The sequence below is a fragment of the Bombina bombina genome, chromosome 3 (assembly GCF_027579735.1).
Source record: "Bombina bombina isolate aBomBom1 chromosome 3, aBomBom1.pri, whole genome shotgun sequence".
NCBI lineage: Eukaryota > Metazoa > Chordata > Amphibia > Anura > Bombinatoridae > Bombina > Bombina bombina.
In genome coordinates, this window is record NC_069501.1 from 903,616,753 (window position 1) to 903,641,335 (window position 24,583).

Sequence of the window (24,583 nt, forward strand, 5' to 3'; positions counted from 1 at the left end):
TCAGTGTACGCCGGTGACCGTATGAAGAGGGTGCTCCGCGCCGGATATCTTCAAGGATGGACCCGCTCCGCGCAGCTGGGATGAAGATAGAAGATGCCGCCTGAATGAAGATAGAAGGCGCCTCCTGGATAGATGAAGACCTCGCCGCCTGGATGCCCGGACTTCAGAAACTGTAAGTGGATTGTTGGGGGTTAGTGTTAGGTTTCTTTAAACTTTTTTTGGGTGTTTTTTTTTTTAAGATTAGTTTTTTTTTTTTTTAAAGAGCTGAATGCCTTTTTTAAGGGCAATGTAAAAGAGCTGAATGCCCTTTTAAGGGCAATGCCCATACAAATGCCCTCTTCAGGGCAATGGGTAGCTTAGGTTTTTGTTAGAGTAAGGTTTTATTTTGGGGGTTGGTTGGGTGGTGGGTTTTACTGTTGGGGGGGTCTTTGTATTTTTTTCCAGGTAAAAGAGCTGATTTCTTTATGGTATTGCCCTACAAAAGGCCCTTTAAAGGGCTATTGGTAGTTTATTGTAGGCTAGAGTTTTTTTTTATTTTGGGGGGCTTTTTTATTTTTATAGGGCTATTAGATTAGGTGTAATTGTTTTTATTTTTGATAATTTAATGTTATTTTTTCGTAATTTAGTGTTTGTTATTTTATTGATTTTATTGATTTTATGCAATTTAGTAATTTTTATTTTTTGTAATTTTAGAATTTTTTTTAGTAGTGTTATTTTTTTAATGTGTAATTTAGTTTATTTAATTGGTAGTTATTTTAATTTGAGTATAATAGTTATGTTAGGTTAATTGTTAGTTTAAACTTTTTTTTTTTTTATTTCACAGGTAAGCTTTTATTTATTGAAGATATGGATATTGTAATTTTAATTTAAAGTTAGGGGGTTGTTAGGTTTAGGGGTTAATAGTTTAATTTAGTTTTTTGCGATGTGTGGGGCTGGCGGTTTAGGGGTTAATAGGTTTATTTAGTGGCGGTGATGTGGGAGGCCAGAGGTTTAGGGGTTAATAACTTTATTTAGTGGCAGCGATGTTGGGGTTCGGGGGAATAGGGGTTAATAACTTTATTATAGTGGTGGTGATATCGGGGAGTGGCGGAATAGGAGTTAATAACTTTTATTAGTGGCGGCGATGTTGGGAGCAGCAGATTAGGGGTTAATAAGTTTTAAATAGTGTTTGCGATGCAGGAGGGAAGCGGAATAGGGGTTAATAGGTAGTTTATGGGTGTTAGTGTACTTTATAACATTTTAGTTATGAGTTTTGTGAAACATTGCTCTCAGATGGCGGAACAGATCGTGTCGGTATTGGCTGGAACGCAAGCTTTTTAGCCTCACTGCACAACTTGTAAAACCGGCTCTATGGAAATCCCACACAAAAACGTAATTTTTTGAGTGCGGGATTGATGTTGCGTTACAGGCTAAAATGCTTGCGGTATAGCTATACCAACAAGACTCGTATCGGCTGCTTTACTGTTTTTACTAAGAAATGGCCATTTTTTCAGTGTTAAAACCGTAACGCACAACTTGTAATCTAGCCAAATGTGTTTTAAAAAATAGTTTGCTCAAAATGGAGCCATCATAGGGCTAGATTAAGAGTGTAGTGGTAGTTTGTGCTCCCGCTCACACATTAACTCCGCTAGACGTAAGCTTTTTGTACATGTCAAGTATCATGGAGTGTGTATTACAATTTGAAAGTAAAAAGTTTTTACTCACGCACTTACCAGACACAAACATAAAACCAAACTTTGAAAATCGCGACTGCATTATCATATTCACCCATAAACTTTAATGGAGCGTGAAAAGTGAGAAAAAAAACCCATACTTATTATTTCACATTACAATGTTCTTCACATAACAAAATATGTTCTATTTATTCATAAATACATATATATATATATATATATATATATTGAAAAAGATATATCTATACCTACATACATGACTATATATAGGTATATATATATATATATATATATATATATATATATATATATATATATATATATATATATATATATATATATAGGAAAGAGATAGCTGAAAAAGGAGTCACTCACAGGGTCTTAAATCCAAAATACCAATGTATTTATTGACGTTTCGGGGTCGCCCCCGTTTCAAAATAAGCATACAAAACAAACAAGCACTTACCCTCCTATATACCCCTACTAATCAAGACACCACTCGTCGGAAATCACGGCCGCAACCGTAAGTTACACAGCGTCACGTGACGTCAACGTCACATGCGTTACCATGGCAACCTGACGCTACGCCACAAAAAAACAATGTGAAATTAAAAACAATACCAGCTGTTAGTAATAACATCAAGATCAGATATGTACAATAGCGCTGGCAGGTAGAATCATATTATGCAACATAGCAATGTAAATGTATTTAGAAAAACATGGCAATGTAACTGTATTTAGAAAAACAACAATAGTGGGCTATAAGGAAACTAAAACAGCACTCAAAGATCAAGTAACAATGAACAGACCTACCATACACCAAAATGGGAATAAACATATAGGAAGATATATGCATATTAGTGTCACAAGTCACTATAATATACAATATAGAGACAGGTTACCGATCTAAGAAGTTAAGCTTCAAATTGTTAGTTACTAGAAACAGTATAGCATAGATGAGTCTAGACTCATACACATTATTGTAAGATAGGATAGACGGGTTAATATTAGACACAAAGTCTCAAATAAGGAAAAACATGCATAACTAATTAAGTGCCTCAGAACATGGCTAATATAGATAGTAGCTAAATACCCAAAGTACAATATGATATATTACAATGCTAATACCGAGCACGCTATAAGCAGCAATGCCAGTCCAGGTGTACATTAAGACCCCTAGGGGTCATTGTTCCCAAATCAAAGATCCACCTCGTCTCATTTGCGAAAGGGTTTTAGCCCTATCACCACCTCTGGTGGGGGGAGGAATGTGGTCGATGATGATGTACTTAAGGTCAGTGACTTTATGGCCTGCTTCAACAAAATGTCTGGCCACAGGCTGTTCAGAGGTTCTCTTGTCCAGGGCAGCCCGTATGGCTGAACGGTGGTTGGCCATCCTGGTACGAAGGTCATCCACAGTTTTGCCCACATAAAACATCCCACAAACACAGTGGAGTAGGTAAACTATGAATTTTGTGGTGCAAGTTACTCTGTGCCTGATCTTGTATCTCTTTGTTGAATACGGGTGACTGAAGTAGTTACCTGTGGTGAGTCCACCACATGTGGTGCAGCCAAAACACCGGAAACACCCTGGTTTTGTTTTCAGCCAGGTTCTGCTGTTGTAGCAATTAATAGGATCCGTTTTAATGAGTTGATCCCTAAGTGAGTAGGCCCTACGGTATCCAATAGTGTAAAGTCCCAGCACCACAAAGGTGTAGCTGCAAGTCTCCTTGGGGCCACTACCCTAGACCCCCAATCGGTATAAAAAGTAGAAAGCAAGGTGACAGCAGAAATATTTATTATTATATCCTACGGTATACAAACCTGGGTGGCGGCATGTTCATAAAAGGTAGATCCCTATCTGTAGTAAGGAGGTTCCAGTTGTTACGTAGAGTCTCTGCAATGCCCTCTTTCCCCATTGTATAAGTTGTTTTTGGTATCATCTCTCTGCGTATCCCCCATAGTTGCTTTTCTGCTACTTTTCAAGATCCTACTGCAGTAACCCTTCTGTATGAATTTTTTCTCCATCTCCTCCATTTGGATGTCCCTTCTTTCCGTGCTGGTGTTATTCCTAGTCACCCTTTTAAATTGGGGGATAGGAAGTGCTCTCTTCAAACTAGGAGGGTGGCAACTAGAGGCACAAAGAAGCAAATTCTTGTCCGTGGGCTTACTGAAGAGGGTGGTAATCAGAGTTTCCCTCTGTCGGATGATTCTTATGTCTAGGAAATCCACCGATTCTCTATCATATGTCATTTTGAATTTCACAGTGGGGTGGACTCCGTTCAGTTCCTGAAACCACTGCAGTAGTTCATCCTCAGTGCCCTGCCGTAGCAAAAACAGGTCGTCTATATAACTCTTGAATAGACGGATCCTAGGATCATGGAATAGTTCAGTACCACCGTTCTCTAATTCAGCCATAAATAAATTGGCATACGATGGGGCCATGTTTGACCCCATTGCCGTTCCAGCTATTTGTAAGTAGAATGTGAATTCGAAACAAAAGTAGTTAAGTTCCAAGCACATTCTTAAAATTTCGCAAACAGCTTCTGCTGGAGGGCCAATGTAGGGGTATCTGGTCAGTTGTCTCTTTGTCGCTGCTATTCCTTCCTGATGTTGTATGACTGTGTATAAGCTGGTCACATCCAATGTGACCAGCAGAACTTCATCAGTCAATGGGGGTAACTCTAGTAGTAGTCTAATCATGGCAGCTGAGTCCAGTAGGAAAGAAGGTATGTTTCGGACCATGGGTTGGAGTATATAGCCGATATATGTTGAGATCGGTTGTAGTAGGGATCCAATCGCAGAAACGATTGGTCAGGCACAGAGTAACTTGAACCACAAAATTCATAGTTTACCTACTCCACTGTGTTTGTGGGATGTTTTATGTGTGCAAAACTGTGGATGACCTTCGTACCAGGATGGCCAACCACCGTTCAGCCCTACGGGCTGCCCTAGACAAGGGAACCTCTGACCAGCCTGTGACCAGACATTTTGTTGAAGCAAGCCATAAAGTCACCGACCTTAAGTACATCATCATCGACCACATTCCTCCCAGAGGTGGTGATAGGGATAAAACTCTTTTGCAAAGGGAGACAAGGTGGATTTTTGATTTGGGAACAATGACCCCTAGGGGTCTTAATGTACACCTTGACTGGCATTGCTGCTTATAGTGTGCTCGGTATTAGCATTGTAAAAAATATCATATTGCACTTTGGGTATTTAGCTACTATCTATATTAGCCATGTTCTGAGGCACTTAATTAGTTATGCATGTTTTTCCTTATTTGAGATTTTGTGTCTAATATTAACCCGTCTATCCTATCTTACAATAATGTGTATGAATCTAGACTTATCTATGCTATACTGTTTCTAGTAACTATCAATTTAAAGCTTAACTTCTTAGATCGGTAACCAGTCTCTATATTGTCTATTATAGTGACTTGTGACACTAATATGCATATATCTTCCTATATGTTTATTCCCATTTTGGTGGTATTGTATTTAATTTCACATTGGTTTTTCGCGGCGTAGCGTCCAGTTGCCATGCTAACGCATGTGATGGTGATGTCACGTGACGCTGTTTAACTTACGGTTGCGGCCGTGATTGCCGACAAGTGGTGTCTTGATTAGTAGGGGTATATAGGAGGGTAAGTGCTTGTTTGTTTTGTATGCTTATTTTGAAAACGGTGGCGACCCCGAAACGTCAATAAATACATTGGTATTTTGGATTTAAGACCCTGTGAGTGACTCCCTTTTTCAGCTGTCTTATACCTTGCCCTGTCGTTGCGGAACAGCTGAACAGCGATCAGCTGTTGGTGAACTCTACAGACAATTTGTTTGCGAAAATTGCACTGAGCAAAGAAAAACTTTTGCCGGAGTGGACGTGAGTAACTTAACGAAACCGGGGAAAGAGCTGTCAAGATTTCTTGGAACAATAGTGATACCCGGTATTGAGATTCACTGTCCTTACTCCTTGGACCAAACACATAGAGCAAGCGGTCCTGAGTGATACTTCAATCTACATGTTTATACATACCTCACAAGTTTGAGGTTGACTCTTGTGAGTAGACACCCTACGGGGGAACTGTTTTAACACATAATTGTTTCATTGTATGATTAAATTGATTTGCACTATGTAGGTGCCTTTGTGCGCTTTCTTTCTCTTTTTTGCTTTTAGATTTCTACCTTACTCCGTGAGATTCCGGAGGATTATTAAGATACAGCAGCCGACACCTACAATTGATCTGCACTACTACGTGGGATCAAATTAAACTTATCCTTTTCTATATAAATATCTAATCTTGCCAAATACATTTTGATATCTTGTTGCTTGCTTTTATGTAACTGTAATATTTCATTGCACGCTTTTATGAAATTTTGAATTTTTTAACTTTGGTTTCATTCCAATATTGTAGATATATTAAGCATACACAGTGTGGTATTTCTATATTTTAAAAACTTTGTTATCAAGAGGTTTATTTTAGAGCGCAGTTCAGTGTTTTGAAGGAAGGGTTTTTACTCTCTCATACACGTTTTTTTTTGCCATATATATATATATATATATATATATATATATATATATATATATATATATATATATATATTAATATCTATTGAAAAATACATAAAACAGTTTCCCCTATGTGAAGAACATTGGAATGGGAAATATTTACAGTAAATACACAGTTAAAACCTTTATTAAATATGAATATTGCATAAATACAACTTTTCCATCTTTTCAGCTACTTGACTGCAGTGAGTTTCAATGTATATATATATATATATATATATATATATATATATATATATATATATATATATATATATATATATATATATATATATATATTATAATAAATAAAGATGTGTGGTAGTGCACAATTAAATCTCAAATTCCAATACTCACAAACTGTGCTGGCAGTCCCAGCTAACTGTGCTGGCAGGAAACTAAGTATGTCTTCAGCGAACTCTCAGAATGGGTAGATAGACATATCATACTCTGGTTGAGGTTCGTGGATGACATACTTGTTCTCTGGAAGGGTGATGAAAAGTCAGTTAATGAATTTGTCAATATCCTGAATAAAAATGATCTTAATCTATTCCTCACATATAACATTAGCACAGAAAGTGCAATTTTTCTTGATTTAAAAATAACAAAACAAGATAACATACTGCACACTAATATTCATCGTAAACAAACAGCAACAAATAGTTTGCTGCAGGCGAACAGCCATCACCCTGAGCATCAAAAAAGAGGTGTGCCTATAGGCCAATTTTTGAGGCTCAAAAGATGTTGCTCTTCAACAAAAGTATTTGAAGAACAAGCTAAAATAATGGCAGACAGATTCCTAGCAAGGGGTTACTCTCGAAAAATAGTGGAAAAAGCATGGGTGAGAGCAAGAAAAACCTGTAGAACTGACCTCCTATATTCCAATAAGAAATCAAATAGTGATACAGAAGTAAGATTAATTACGGAGTATAATTCACACTGGAGGAAGCTAAAAGGTATCCTCAATAACCATTGGCACATATTGTCTGATGATGCATCACTTAGGGGATGCATATCAGAGTATCCACTATTGACGGCGAGAAGGGCCCCAAGCATAAAGGATATGCTAGTACACAGCGAATTTAAAAAAGAGGAAACCAAGAATTGGTTAACAGCGTCACAACATAAAGCAGGCAGTGTACCATGTGGACACTGCATGTACTGCCCATTTGTTAAAAGATCTGCCACATTCAGCACCCCAACTAGGGGTAAGGTGTATCATGTAAGAGAGAGGATATCATGCACCTCTAAAAACGTAATATACCTGCTTAACTGTTCATGTCCCAGATTCTATGTAGGAAAAACTACTAGAGAGTTCAAAAGTAGAATTCGAGAGCATAGAGACAATATTAAAAATGAAGACATAGATAGCCCAGTAGCAAGACACTTCAAACTCTACCATAATTCAGATCACACAAAGCTGCAAATTATGGGCATTGAACAGTTAAAACAGAATAGAAGGGGTGGTCACCTAGATAAAATCATCTTGCAGCATGAATCAAGATGGATTTTTAGGTTAAATACCTTAAGCCCAATTGGTTTAAATGAAAAAATAGAGTATGCACATTTCTTGTGAAAAGCTCTCCTTATCTAAAGTATGTATAAGCAAAAAGGGTTAACTTGCGATTAACATGTATTTGGTCAAAAGAAGGTAGTGACATTTAGGAAGCTCCATATACCTTTTTTACTACAGAATAATGCAGGCCCTAATATTCATTATTTTAATGTTTCTTTGACTTAAAAAGAACATAATAGCTACACAATTATATTTTAAACAAGTAAATGTAGGTAAAAAGCAATATATCTAGCAGTGGAGGTGTGTCCATAAAGTCGTCACTATAAAATCGTAATAATCCATAATATGTTGCAATCCAATTCTTAGTATGCATCAGCCAAATCTATCTCTATGTACATATTGTAAATATTAATGATCAATTCCTTTGTGTGCGGTTTGACACCGATTGAAAGACACGGTTTTGTTTTGAAGCTGTGTAGGTAAAATAGTGCTGTGAAAGAGAGGGGGAGGTACTGATAACCAATGGCAATATAAAGCCTGAGACACACCCCCCTAGATACACATCTGATGAGGCCCCGACACTCAGCCCTATGTGGGAGGGGAGAAACGCGTCATGATTGAGCAAAGCACGACAGGTGAACAGCTGTGAGCAGCTGAGAACAGAGCCAGCGGCATTTGAATCTTACTGAGGAACGCTGAAACGCTGAAGGGTACATGGCGGTAAGCAAGTGAAGCAGCCCTATTGCAGCAACAAAGACTCTTGCATTGCCTAAACTGCTATAACAGGTACTGAATAAATAGTCCTTTATATTGGCTTTAAAGTCTTGCAGCTGACAGCTGGGTCTGTCCCGCCAGGGTACATTGTGCGTTAATCTTCAGAAAGACACCGCATGTATATAACTCACAAGTTTGACCATAAAAAGAAATCACAAGCATAAATCTTGCAATCAAGCTGTTATATTTCACAAAAGTAAAGTAAAGAAATTGTGTCCAGATCCAGAGCGTGTGTATACACTGAGAGCTTGGAAACTGAACAGTTACTTGTTAATAACAGCTGCAACATTGGGGCCCCGTTATAACTGACGGACTACTTTTGATTACTAAGTTCCTTATCTACTTGTCTCCCAAGTTACATTTGCAGTACTGATAATATGTGCATAAAGGATACTATGTATATGGTGCATGAAAGTTTGTGAGATATATTTCAATGAATAGCTGGCCAGCCTGTTCTAAATACCTGTGTATTTTATTTGGTGTTTATTCCGCTTTTAAGGAATAGGGTGGAGGTTAGACGTTCTGATCTACGGTTGTTCAGAATTACATAGTAAATAAAACTCTGGTTAACTAAGTGCGGCCTGTGTCCCTCTTTGATTGACTGATAATTTTCGCTCAATCCTTCTTTCATATTGTATTGTATATATATATATATATATATATATATATATATATATATATATATATATATATATATATATATATATATATATATATACATACATATAAGCTGAAGGTAGATGGAGTCCAGCACCATAAATTTAAATAGTAGTTTTCAGCCTGTGTGCCCGTCACTATGGAGTATCAGCTAAACTCCAAAAGATACAGTCCATATGTAAAGTATGTGCCAGCACCACAGTACAATCTTGCTTCTTAGAGGTGAAAAATTATTTTTATTTGGGTATAACAACCATAAAAAAAGCAACGTTTCAGACCTACATGGTCCTTATTCATGCATAGTTAAAAAACAATTAAATAGACATTTAAAAAGGTTATCTGGGCCAATAAGGGTTCAATACTACATACTAATTAGGTTAACTCATACCTGTCCAGGTATTCCAACTTTCATTACCTTAGAGCCCCCAAGTGGTACTAGAGTACATAACATACTAATACAATTTTATAAAAACAGATATAAATCATAGTCCCTATTCAGACCATAAGGGTGTAAAGTATTTAAACGTTTGATCCACCATACTTCTTTTTGCTTCAGTTTTAATTCCCTATTACCCCCTCTTCTGTGAATGGGGATATGGTCTATTATTTGAAAACTGAGTTGGCTAACTGTGTGTCCCATATTTGTGAAATGTGCAGATACTGGTAGTGACAGGTCTTTTGATTTAATGGAGGCCTTATGTTGACTAAACCTATCCCTGGCAGCCTGAGTGGTCTCGCCAATATAGCAAAGCCCACATGGGCATTTAAGTAAATAAATTATGTAATTAGTCTGACATGTATATAATCCATTTATAGTATATTGTTTCCTTTTATCATTGGGCGCAATGAAGGCAGGGGTAGCATCCCTTGTTTGGTGTAGTTAGATAATTAATACTAGAGGATTTAGTGGTACCCACATATTATCCCTAAGATTTTTAACCCTTCTATATGAAGGCATTGGGGGTAATTTAAATGATTCAACTTCTGGATTATACTTTGACAATAAATGCCAATATTTCCTTACTATTCTAAAGACATCATTACTCAGATTGCTGTATTCCATAGAGAAGACCAGTCTGTTTTGACTATTCTTTATTGTACTTTTTTTATGTTGTTTTTTGTCTTGTTTTTTATCTAACTCCTCAATACTCCTGGTAACAATCTCTTTTGGATATCCTCTTTGGATAAATGTATTGACCATAGATCTCAATCTTTCTGGCAGTATCTTCTGGTCCTGGACTATTCTCTTTGTGCGGAGTAACTGACTCCTGGGTATAGAATTAAACACAGTTTCTGGATGGAAACTTTCATACCTTAATAAGGTGTTCCTATCCGTTGGCTTAGTGTAAAGATCAGTGCTCAACTTTGTACCCTGCTTATACACAGTAGTGTCCAGAAAATTAACCTGTTGGCTAGAGTATGTAAGTGTAAATCTAATGCCCACCATTGAGGCATTAATGTCCTCAACAAACTGCAATAAGGACTCCAATGTGCCCCCCATATGCCAAAAATATCATCTATATATCTTAACCAGAGCTTACAGATACTGATGAATGGCTGATTATTATAGACAAATTTGTTCTCAAAACCACTCATGAACAAATTGGCATATGAGGGGGCTACATTGGAGCCCATGGCTGTCCCCCATTTTTGCATATAGTATGTATCCTGGAAGAGGAAATAATTGCAGTACAATAACAGTCTTAACATGTCGTCAACAAAATCAATCTGGGATGGATTGTATAGTTTACATTCATTTAGAAAACTTTTTACAGTTATTAAACCAGCCTCATGGGGGATTGAGGTATAAAGATTTACTACATCAAGTGAAAAAATTAAACATGTATCCTCTATTTCAACCCCGGCAAGTTTTGTTAAAAAATCATTTGTATCTTTAATGAATGATTTTTGCTGTTTAACCAAGGGGAAGAGAATTTTGTCTAAAAAAATGGAAGTATTGGAAAACACAGAATCAGTGCAAGCCACAATGGGGCATCCTGGTGGATGTGTGAGATTTTTATGCACTTTAGGCAATGTATAAAAAATTGGTGTTATTGGAAATTTATTAAACAAAAATTCATAAACTTGTTTAGAGATAATATTATGTTCCAAAGCCCTGTCCAATATTCCTTTAAGCTCACTTTGTATCTCTGTTAGGGGGCTGTGGTCTAGTATTTCATAAACCCCCCCATCTGATAGTTGTTGTAAAATTTCTTGGGTATAGTAATCAGTATCTAATATCACTATAGCTCCGCCCTTATCAGCGTTTTTTATTGTGATATATTTATTACTTTTTAAAGTGGATATAGCCTCCCATTCCCCTTTTGTTAGGTTATATTGTTTAGTATATGGTTGTAATCTTGTTTTTTTCACTAAATTAGCAACATCCTGTTGGACAAACTTAACAAAAGTTTCAATACCAGAATTGCTTGTAGGGGGCATAAATGATGACTTTTTATACAAATTCAATGTTCTCAAATCAAAACATTCATTTTGCATTACCTCTTCATTTATTGTATTTTGATCACCCAAATTAACTGTGCTATTACCACCATATATCGCTTTTAACCTTAATGAATAAGGACCATGTAGGTCCAAAACATTGCTTTTTTTATGGTTGTTATACCCAAATAAAAATATTTTTTCACCTCTAAGAAGCAAGATTGTACTGTGGTTATATATATATATGTGGCTATTTATATATGTGTGTGTGTGTATATTAGGGATGGGCGAATGTGTTTATATCTGAATTTGAATGTTAGAACGAATGTTATTGTAGAAATTCGATTTACATAATAGTATGTTGATAGGAATGAATATTCTTAAAAATTCGAATGTTACATTCGAATATCACATTACATTTATAAAACACAATTGTACACTAGAAACACTATTTCAAATGTCACATTCAAATAGAATATCACATTCGAATCGAATGTCACATGGAATAGGGGTTAATAATTGTATTTAGGTTGCGGCGATGTCGGGGCAGCAGATTAGGGGTGTTTAAACTCAGGGCTTATGTTAGGGTGTTAGGTGTAAACGTAACTTGTTTTCTACCATATAAATCAATGGGATATCTGGCAGCATCGAAAATAAGCTTTCGCTGCTTTCAGACTCCCATTGATTCCTATGGCATCCGCGGCCTCCAAGGTAGCGGATTGAAAACCAGGTACGCTGGGCCGGAAAAGTCGCGAACGTACCTGTTAACTATTTGATAACTTTCAAAAAGTTTCAAATAGTGCCAAATGTGTATTCGAAACATCTGTAATGACGTAAGCATCAATCTGTGTCGGATTGAGACCGGTGGATCGTATGTTACGTCACAGATTTCAAATTTTGCCAGTCTGTAGGCTTTGATAACTAGGTTGAATCAAGCTCGCCACAGTTACGCTGCGGAATTCCAGCGTATTTACGGTTGACGGCTTGATAAATATCCCCCTAAAACTTTTGTAATTAAACAGCGTCAATACACATTAAATTAAAAGAGGGATGCAAGGACCCCATGCAGTAGCTAGCATGGTTAGGCACATGTACTAGCAAAATCTCCACATAACGTTTTTTTTTTTTAACATTCCCATTATAGAATTAAAGGGATCTGCAGCACATTGTGCAGCATATGCACAAGCAGTATGAATAATAAAATCAATGAGCCTATATTGTGGCACTGCTTATCTGCCACAGACAGATAAATAGTCTGGCAGTACACTAGTTACATGCTATGCCTTGACTGTTAAAAACAGTGCATATGAAATGGCTGGGATATTCTGTTTTGTACATAAATGCACACCTTTCACAAATACCAGGAAACCCGACATCTATTTCAGCAGAGGGTGCTGTCCTCTAGTTGAAGCACAAGTTAGATTACAAGGTCATGCAGCCTATTGATAAATCACACTCCCGTGATTCCTAACTGACAGCTCAAACTAACATCAAGCTGGATGAGAGAGAACAAAAGGCCATCAAGCAGCCATTTTCTTGACACTTTTATTCAATCACTAGCAGATTGCTTACGACAGCAATAGCAGCTGTTTTGTCTTCATCTTTCCACATTTGATAAAAGGTGTCAACTCAAATTTTTGTAAATAATTCACTTACCCCTACTGCAGACTGCAGAACTGTTCAGCATATGTATTCTGTTTGAGCAGATCACTCAGACAGGTCAGGGCTCAATGATATCAAATGAAGGTCATCTCTGATCTCAAAGGAAACACTGATAAAGCGTCCGGCTTTGAAGGTCAAAAGATAAAGATTACATTGGGATAATTTTGATGTGGACAGAGAGGCTTAACAATAGAATGTAAACACAGCATTTTTACCATATTATTACAATTTCTGTTACTCTCAATAGAACAAATAAAAAAGCTTTATTTTATTATCTGGCTAATCTTTTCCTGATACAAGAACCCTGTAAAGCAAAGCATTTATCTACAGACACACTGATTGAATGCTGCCCCACAACATGTAAAGGCCAAAGGGAATCTTTGTTTCTCAGAATACTCTGTGAGTGACTAAATGTGTGGCTAATAAACTGTATTTTCCTTATAGTTTGTGTGTCCAAATTTGTTATCATTATTGTTATTACTGCTATCATCATTATCATGTATGTGTACAGTGCTGTCATATTTAGTAGTGCTTCATGCATAATCAAAAGGTAACACAATACATGACATATATTTGTTGTCACTGCTCTAACACCTGTGGATTCAGTCCCTGGGGTTCTATACCCCTGTTGGTACCATGTTAGAGCGATGTATCTATCCTTTAAGAAGCCTGTGGGCTTCTTAAAGGATAGATACATAGCTCTAACATGGTTTCTATGTATAATTCAAATAGGAGCATCATGGTATTCTTTCTGAATTCTACTGACACTATACAAAAAACAACAATGTTAACTTGGTGCTTCAGTTTTTTTACTGCTGCTACCATCACTGTCAAAACAGGAGCTAAGAACACTAAGGCCTAGATTTAGAGTTGGGCGGTAGCCGTCAAAACCAGCGTTAGAGGCTCCTAATGCTGGTTTTTACCGCCCTCTGGTATTTGGAGTCAGTCATTAAAGGGTCTAACGCTCATTTTTCAGCCGCGACTTTTCCATACCGCAGATCCCCTTACGTCAATTGCGTATCCTATCTTTTCAATGGGATCTTTCTAACGCCTGTATTTAGAGTCGTGTCTGAAGTGAGCGTTAGAAATCTAACGACAAAACTCCAGCCGCAGAAAAAAGTCAGTAGTTAAGAGCTTTCTGGGCTAACGCCGGTTTATAAAGCTCTTAACTACTGTGCTCTAAAGTACACTAACACTCATAAACTACCTATGTACCCCTAAACCGAGGTCCCCCCACATCGCCGCCACTCAATTAAATTTTTTTAACCCCTAATCTGCCGACCGCCACCTACGTTATCCTTATGTACCCCTAATCTGCTGCCCCTAACACCGCCGACCCCTATATTATATTTATTAACCCCTAACCTGCCCCCCACAACGTCGCCGCCAGCTACCTACAATAATTAACCCCTAATCTTCCGACCGCCACCTACGTTATCCTTATGTACCAGTAATCTGCTGCCCCTAACACCGCCGACCCCTATATTATATTTATTAGCCCCTAATCTGCCCCACTCAACGTCGCCTCCACCTGCCTACACTTATTAACCCCTAATCTGCCGAGCGGATCTCACCACTACTATAATAAAGTTATTAAACCCTAATCCGCCTCACTCCCGCCTCAATAACCCTATAATGAATAGTATTAACCCCTAATCTGCCCTTCCTAACATCGCCGACACCTAATTTAAAACATTAACCCCTAATCTGCCGACTGGAGCTCACCGCTATTCTAATAAATGTATTAACCCCTAAAGCTAAGTCTAACCCTAACACTAACACCCCCCTAAGTTAAATATAATTTAAATCTAACGAAATGAATTAACTCTTATTAAATAAATTATTCCTATTTAAAGCTAAATACTTACCTGTAAAATAAATCCTAATATAGCTACAATATAAATTATAATTATATTGTAGCTATTTTAGGATTTATTTTTATTTTACAGGCAACTTTGTATTTATTTTAGCTCGGTACAATAGCTATTAAATAGTTAAGAACTATTTAATAGCTAAAATAGTTAAAATAATTACAAAATTACCTTTAAAATAAATCCTAACCTAAGTTACAATTAAACCTAACACTACACTATCAATAAATTAATTAAATAAAATACCTACAATTACCTACAATTAAACCTAACACTACACTATCAATAAATTAATTAAATACAATATCTACAAATAAATACAATGAAATAAACTAACTAAAGTACAAAAAATAAAAAAGAACTAAGTTACAAAAAATAAAAAAATATTTACAAACATCAGAAAAATATTACAACAATTTTAAACTAATTACACCTACTCTAAGCCCCCTAATAAAATAACAAAGACCCCCAAAATATAAAAATGCCCTACCCTATTCTAAATTACAAAAGTTCAAAGCTCTTTTACCTTACCAGCCCTGAACAGGGCCCTTTGCGGGGCATGCCCCAAAGAATTCAGCTCTTTTGCCTGTAAAAAAACCACATACAATACCCCCCCCCAACATTACAACCCACCACCCACATACCCCTAATCTAACCCAAACCCCCCTTAAATAAACCTAACACTAAGCCCCTGAAGATCTTCCTACCTTATCTTCACCATACCAGGTTCACCGATCGATCCAGAAGAGCTCCTCCGATGTCTTGATCCAAGCCCAAGCGGGGGGCTGAAGATGTCCATGATCGGACTGAAGTCTTCATCCAAGTGGGAGCTGAAGAGGTCCATGATCGGGCTGAAGTCTTCATCCAAGCGGGAGCTGAAGAGGTCCATGATCGGGCTGAAGTCTTCTATCAACGGCATCTCCAATAGAATGCGAGCTCAATCTGATTGGCTGATTGAATCAGCCAATCGTATTGAACTTGATTCTGATTGGCTGATTCCATCAGCCAATCAGAATTTTCCTACCTTAATTCCGATTGGCTGATAGAATCCTATCAGCCAATCGGAATTCGAGGGACGCCATCTTGGATGACGTCCCTTAAAGGAACCATCATTCGTCGGGAAGTCGTCGGTGAAGATGGATGTTCCTCGTCGGCAGGATGAACATGGATCCGGAAGAAAGAAGATTGAAGATGCCGTTGATAGAAGACTTCAGCCCGATCATGGACCTCTTCAGCTCCCGCTTGGATGAAGACTTCAGTCGGATCATGGACATCTTCAGCCCCCCGCTTGGGCTTGGATCAAGACATCGGAGGAGCTCTTCTGGATCGATCGGTGAACCTGGTATGGTGAAGATAAGGTAGGAAGATCTTCAGGGGCTTAGTGTTAGGTTTATTTAAGGGGGTTTGGGTTAGATTAGGGGTATCTGGGTGGTGGGTTGTAATGTTGGGGGGGGGTATTGTATGTGTTTTTTTTACAGTCAAAAGAGCTGAATTCTTTGGGGCATGCCCTGCAAAGGGCCCTGTTCAGGGCTAGTAAGATAAAAGAGCTTTGAACTTTTGTAATTTAGAATAGGGTAGGGCATTTTTTATTTTGGGGGTCTTTGTTATTTTATTAGGGGGCTTAGAGTAGGTATAATTTGTTTAAAATTGTTGTAATATTTTTCTGATGTTTGTAAATATTTTTTTATTTTTTGCAACTTAGTTCTTTTTTATTTTTTGTACTTTAGTTAGTTTATTTCATTGTATTTATTTGTAGATATTGTATTTAATTAATGTATTGATAGTGTAGTGTTAGGTTTAATTGTAGGTAATTGTAGGTATTTTATTTAATTAATTTATTGATAGTGTAGTGTTAGGTTTAATTGTAACTTAGGTTAGGATTTATTTTACAGGTAATTTTGTAATTATTTTAACTAGGTAAGCTATTAAATTGTTCTTAACTATTTAATAGCTATTGTACCTGGTTAAAATAAATACAAAGTTACCTGCAAAATAAATATAAATCCTAAAATAGCTATAATATAATTATAATTTATATTGTAGCTATATTAGGGTTTATTTTACAGGTAAGTATTTAGCTTTAAATAGGAATAATTTATTTAATAAGAGTTAATTTATTTCGTTAGATTTAAATTATATTTAACTTAGGGGGTGTTAGTGTTAGGGTTAGACTTAGCTTTAGGGGTTAATACATTTATTAGAATAGCGGTGAGCTCCAGTCGGCAGATTAGGGGTTAATGTTTGAAGTTTGGTGTCGGCGATGTTAGGGAGGGCAGATTAGGGGTTAATACTATTTATTATAGGGTTATTGAGGCGGGAGTGAGGCGGATTAGGGGTTAATAACTTTATTATAATAGCGGTGCAGTCCACTCGGCAGATTAGGGGTTAATAAGTGTAGGCAGGTGGAGGCGACGTTGTGGGGGGCAGATTAGGGGTTAATAAATATAATATAGGGGTCGGCGGTGTTAGGGGCAGCAGATTAGGGGTACATAGGGATAATGTTAGTAGCTGCGGTTTACGGAGCGGCAGATTAGGGGTTAAAAAAAATATTCAGGTGTCAGCGATAGCGGGGGCAGCAGAATAGGGGTTAATAAGTGTAAGGTTAGACTCGGGGTACATGTTAGAGTGTTAGGTGCAGACGTAGGAAGTGTTTCCCCATAGCAAACAATGGGGCTGCGTTAGGAGCTGAACGCGGCTTTTTTGCAGGTGTAAGGTTTTTTTTCAGCTCAAACAGCCCCATTGTTTTCTATGGGGGAATCGTGCACAAGCACGTTTTTGAAGCTGGCCGTCCGTAAGCACCACTGGTATCGAGAGTTGAAGTTGCGGTAAATATGCTCTACGCTCCTTTTTTGGAGCCTAACGCAGCCATTCTGTGAACTCTAAATACCAGCGGTATTTAAAAGGTGCGGGGGAAAAAAAGGACGCGTAGCTAACGCACCCTTTGGCCGCAGAACTCTAAATCTAGGCGTATGTAAGGATTGTACACAGCACACTTAAAGGGATATGAAGTGTAAACAAGTTTTTTTTACCATTAATTCATAATTAGAAAAAAATATTACAATCTTAAAATACCTTGTTATAAGTTTTTTTCCCTTTTCTGCTATTTTCCAAACCCACTGCAGGACTCACTTTTCTAGCACAATCATGATGTGCTACTTGGGTTTGAGTATTATAACTTCTTTCATGTACCCACACTTGCGCAATACATTTTCCTACCCGTCATGCATGCGCATTCACCTGGTGACGTAATCGCAAACGTCACTGTCTATTCTTATTAATAACATTCTATCCTCAGAGCACATGTGATGTCTGACGTCTTGGTCATCAGCACTTCTGCGCTTGCAATTTTCTTACACATGACTGGTCATAGAGGTAAATAATATGTAAATGTGCTGTGCCACAATCGGCCAAAGATTCTGTAAACCACAGTCATGTTTAAGGGTAGTTGTTGCTGATGTCATTGCTGGAAAATAGATTTTAAACAAAAAAGAAGCTTTAAACTAGAGAGTTAGCACCAACAGAGGAGGAAGATCAGCAGCATGTGTTGTGTTGATGAGTATGGTGGCAAGATTCATAATCTAGAATGGTAACTGACTGTTGCCAGCATCAAGGCCTAGCAGCATAGACAGGCACAGAGAAAAGGTAGTATTGACTAGGTGTGTGCTTGTGTGCTGGGAGGCCTACTGGTTGGTGTGCTGTTCCCAAGTACACAGCATTTTAACTGGTCCATAGGGAGGTAGCACTAATAGAGGAGCATGGGTTGTGGTGTTGAGTCAGGTGAAAAAAACTAAACTTGATCACTGCACTACTGACTGACCACTTATTTCTTGTTCTTGTCAATCTTCATGTAGTTACTAGGAAAATTATTGTTATTTGTGAGCTGAGCTACTGGTGGGAAGAGAGTTTAAAGAAGCAAAGCAATAAACTACCCCTCCCTACAAGGCCTAAGCTCTAAAGTCCTCCGTAGCATGACAGGTGACAAAGATGATACAAAAATTATTACTGTGAGTGAGGAATAGACTATGATGGCCTCAGACCAGAATCCTGTGACAAGAGGAGAATGGAGGTATGACTGTTTGAACTTGTAAGAAAAAAATCAAATAAATTAACACAATTTATTATTAAACATTGAATGAATGAATGATGAATGAACATGAATGCCCATATGCTGTCTGTCTTGTCATTGTGTCCCATAAACTAACATGACAGGGTACAAACAGATAAAAAGTGATGATGGGGCCAAGCCTAATGGTGGTGCAGGTCCCAGGCACAGCCTCAGACCAGACAATGGGCATAGAGCAATTTTACTTTTAAGAAAAATGTAGAATTATTCAATTTGACACAATTGGATGGTTGGTTGCAGCCATAAACATTGTACAATTACATTAGACAAGAGAAGAGACAGTTCCTTTGTTATAAGGAATTGCAGCCGGCCACAGCTGTTTGGTACCATGTGAGTTTCCAGAAAAATAAAATGAACTCTTACTCTTTTGTTGTATTTTGCTTATTATGTGTTCAGCTTGCATCAAATTACTACTTTTTGAAGTCTGAACAGCAGTTAAAAGGAAGTAGATATGGAATGTGCAGTGGGTAATGTCTCAGCATTTTCCTGGCCGGTGACAGGATACCACAGCATGAGTTGCAAAACACCATTACCACATTTGTATTTTAATTTTGTAGTTTTATTACCCATGCCAATCCAGAATTCAATCTGCCTGGAAATGTAATGCAGAGTATCTCAGCTTGGGCAGATTGAACTTCAAGAACGTTATCTGCTTGACAAGGTTTGGGACGATCTGTGACCACTGAGGGATGAGGATGTTGCCAGTGATAGAGAAAAATCTTTCACTAAATCATTAAATAAAACTAATAACCCCTAAACTGCCGTTTCCTGACATCGCCAAAACTAAGTAAACCTATTAACCCCTAAACCGCAGTTCCCCGACATCGCCAACACTAACTAAACCTATTAACCCCTAAACCACAGTTCCCAGACATCGCCGACACTAACTAAAACTATTAACCCCTAAACCACAGTACCCCGACATCGCTGACACTAACTGAAACACTAAATAAACCTATTAACCCCTAAACCGTCGTTCCCAAACATTGCCAACGCTAACTAAATCTATTAACCCCTAAATAACCGTTCCCAAACATTGCCAACACTAACTAAACCTATTAACTCCTAAACCGCCGGCCCCCACATCGCAACAACCTAAATTAAACTATTAACCCCTAAACCTAACACCCCCTAACTTTAACATAATTATAATAGACCTAAATTAAAGTTACAATTATTAACTAACTACCTATTTAAAAATAAATACAAACTTACCTGTGAAATAAAAATAAAAACTAAGCTAGCTACAAAAACTATTTACTAACTACCTAGTTAAAGGAACAGTCTATTCAAAATTAAAATTAATCAGATAGGGCATGCAATTTTAAAAAAACTTTCCAATTTACTTTTATCAAATTTGCTTTGTTCCCTTGGTGGTATTTTTGAAAAGCTTAACCTAGCTAGGCTCAAACTGATTTCTAAACTATTGAAAACCGCCTCTTAGCTCAGAGCATTTTGAAAGTTTTTCACAGAACTAGTTCATATGTGTCATATAGATAAAATTGTGCTCACTCCCATGGAGTTATTTAGGAGTCAGCACTGATTGGCTAAACTGCATGTCTGTCAAAAGCACTGAGGTAAGGGGGCAGTCTGCAGAGGCTTAGATACAAGGTAATCACAGAGGTAAAACATATATTAATATAAATGTCTTGGTTATGCAAAACTGGGGAATGGGTAATAAAGGGATTATCTATCTTTTTAAATAAATTCTGGTGTAGAATGTCCCTTACCTGTGAAATAAAAATAAAACCTAAGCTTACACTAATAAAACCTAACATTACTAAAAATAAAAAAACTAACATTACTAAAAATAAAAAAACCTAAGATTACTAAAAAATTAAAACTACAATTACAAAAAATAATAAACACTAAAATTACAAAAAATAAAATAGACTACCATTACAAAAAATAACAAACAAAATTATCCAAAAAAATATTTCTATTCTAATATCCCATTTTAGAAAAAAAAAAAAAAACATCCCAAAATAAAAAACCCTAATCTATAATGAACTATCAATAGCCCTTAAGAAAACACCCCCTAACATTACAAACACGGGCTTTTGTATGGGTATTGCCCTTAAAGGGACAGTATACACTCATTTTCATATAACTGCATGTAAAAGACACTACTATAAAGAATAAGATGCACAGATACTGATATAAAAATCCAGTATAAAACTGTTTAAAAACTTACTTAGAAGCTGTCATTTTAGCTCTGTTGAAAAGGTAGCTGGAAAGCCCACTGCAAGTGGGAAATAAGACACTCCCCCTCCCCCTTCTTTTGCATATGAAAAGACCTTTTACACAAACAGGAGCAAGCTGGAGAAGGTAGCTGACGGTATTCACATAAAACTTTGGTGCTTGGTTAGGAGTCTGAAAATCAGAGCAATGTTATTTAAAAATAAGCAAAACTATTCATTTATCTAAAAAAAAAACTTTATGGGCTATATAAATAGATCTACAAAACATTTATGCAAAGAAAAAAGGAGTGTATAATGTCCCTTTAAAAAGGCATTCAGCTCTTTTTCGGCCCATTAAAATAAAAAAGTCCAAATCTAAAAAATAAAAAAAACACTCGAAAAAAACAAACAAAAAAACACCTAACACTAACCCCAAATTCGGTACTTACAGTTGCTGAAGTCCAGCGAAAGATCTTCATCCCAGCAGCGAAGCATCTTCATCCATCGCAGTACCCTCATCTTCTTCATCCCTGCGGAGGCAGAGCGGTCGATGCGCGGAGGAAGAGCTCCAGGTGGAGGTCCATCGCGCCGACGTGGAGGTCCTCTTCATGCGATTGCCCGCTGCACACTGAGGATTCAATGCAAGATACCCCTTGCTGCTTAAATCCTATTGGCTGATTCAAACAGTCAATAGGATTTAAGCAGCTCTCATTCCTATTGGCTGATTTGCATTTTAGGTTTTTTATTTTTAGTAATGTTAGGTTTTATTATTGAAAGCTTAGGTTTTATTTTTATTTCACAGGTAAGTTTGAATTTATTTTAACTAGGTAGTTAGTATATAGTTATATTGTAGCTAGCTTAGGTTTTATTTTTATTTCACAGGTAAGTTTGTATTTATTTTTAAATAGGTAGTAAGTTAATAATTGTAACTTTAATTTAGGTCTATTTTAATGATAATAAAGTTAGGGGGTGTTAGGTTTAGGGGTTAATATAGTTTTATTTAGGTTGTTGCGATGTGGGGGCTGGTGGTTTAGGGGTTAATAGGTTTAGTTAGTGTTGTCGATGTTTGGGAACAGCAGTTTAGGGGTTAATAGGTTTATTTAGTGTATTAGTTAGTGTCGGCGATGTTTGGGAATGGCAGTTTAGGTTTTAATAGGTTTAGTTAGTGTTGGCGATGTTTGAGAATGGTGGTTTAGGGGTTAATAGGTTTATTTAGTGTTTCAGTTAGTGTCAGCGTTGTTTGGGGATGGTGGTTTAGGGGTTAATAGGTTTAGTTAGAGTCGGCGATGTTTGGGAACAGCGGTTTAGGGGTTAATAGGTTTAAGTAGTGTTGGTGATGTGGGGGGGCGCGGTTTAGGGGTTAATAGTTTTAGTTAGTGTCGACTATGTGGGGATGGCAGTTTAGGGGTTAATAGCTTTATTTAGTGTTGGCGATGTGGATGGCGGCCAAGGTTTTCGATAATTTTGTTTCGGGAATCGCCGGCATATTAGTTATGTTTTAATAAAACATCAAAAAATCCCAGCCACTGAGTCTTAGAATCAAGAAGTTTTTATTCTTCAACAAAGGATATGATCGAATTGATCTTTCACAAAATGTAATCATAAGGTACCATCAGGTGTAGGTTCACTCAGATCCACACATACCCCATCCACCAAACACATCCGTATCCAACCCTTACCAGAAAAGAAAAAAACAAAAAACAAACATCAAAATAAACATCAGAAGAATAAATGAAAAGAGTGTATTATCACTCCCAGGGCGTCCCCAGGGAGTGAATTTTGACACCACCCACTAAGGACCTAATAGGATTGAGAACCATGAAGAGTGTCCACTGGATCCGTAACTCTGTAATATTATATGGACAAAAAGTGTCTCGTACTGTTGTGGAAACTCCTCAAACAAGAATGTCTCGTATGTTATAAAACTTCCAACTGTAACAATGTGTATCTGTTTGAAACCATCAGCAATTATCTTCTTGCTACTATGTGAAGGTGGTTACAGGAAACATAACATGTTACAGTATTTGTAATCCATCACAGTGAATGCTGGTGACGACTATCGTGACAAATCTTGTAATTATAAGAGTATTATGGTTCAAATGTCCCTTAAACCTGGCGTGCTACTGGCCATAAACTGTGTCGCGGGGAGCTGCAAACGTACTGTCGGCCCAAACACACACCCTCTTTACACTTCACTCACGGTAACGTGCACTGTATCTTCCTTGTAATGCCTTTATTGCAGAGGATACAATACATTCCACATTTTCCTTTTTACCCAAACTGCGAGTATCTCATACCCTCATGGCAGTTCATAGCCTTTAATGTGTTGTAAATAAAGCAGATGCTTAAACAGCCAGAGAGTCTCACGGCACTACCGATAGATGCACATATATGCTGAAGGAGGTAACACGGCTGTTTAAGCATCTGCTTTATTTACAACACATTAAAGGCTATGAACTGCCATGAGGGTATGAGATACTCGCAGTTTGGGTAAAAAGGAAAATGTGGAATGTATTGTATCCTCTGCAATAAAGGCATTACAAGGAAGATACAGTGCACGTTACCGTGAGTGAAGTGTAAAGAGGGTGTGTGTTTGGGCCGACAGTACGTTTGCAGCTCCCCGCGACACAGTTTATGGCCAGTAGCACGCCAGGTTGCACATATATGCTGAAGGAGGTAACACAGCTGTTTAAGCATCTGCTTTATTTACAACACATTAAAGGCTATGAACTGCCATGAGGGTATGAGATACTCGCAGTTTGGGTAAAAAGGAAAATGTGGAATGTATTGTATCCTCTGCAATAAAGGCATTACAAGGAAGATACAGTGCACGTTACCGTGAGTGAAGTGTAAAGAGGGTGTGTGTTTGGGCCGACAGTACGTTTGCAGCTCCCCGCGACACAGTTTATGGCCAGTAGCACGCCAGGTTTAAGGGACATTTGAACCATAATACTCTTATAATTACAAGATTTGTCACGATAGTCGTCACCAGCATTCACTGTGATGGATTACAAATACTGTAACATGTTATGTTTCCTGTGACCACCTTCACATAGTGGCAAGAAGATAATTGCTGATGGTTTCAAACAGATACACATTGTTACAGTTGGAAGTTTTATAACATACGAGACATTCTTGTT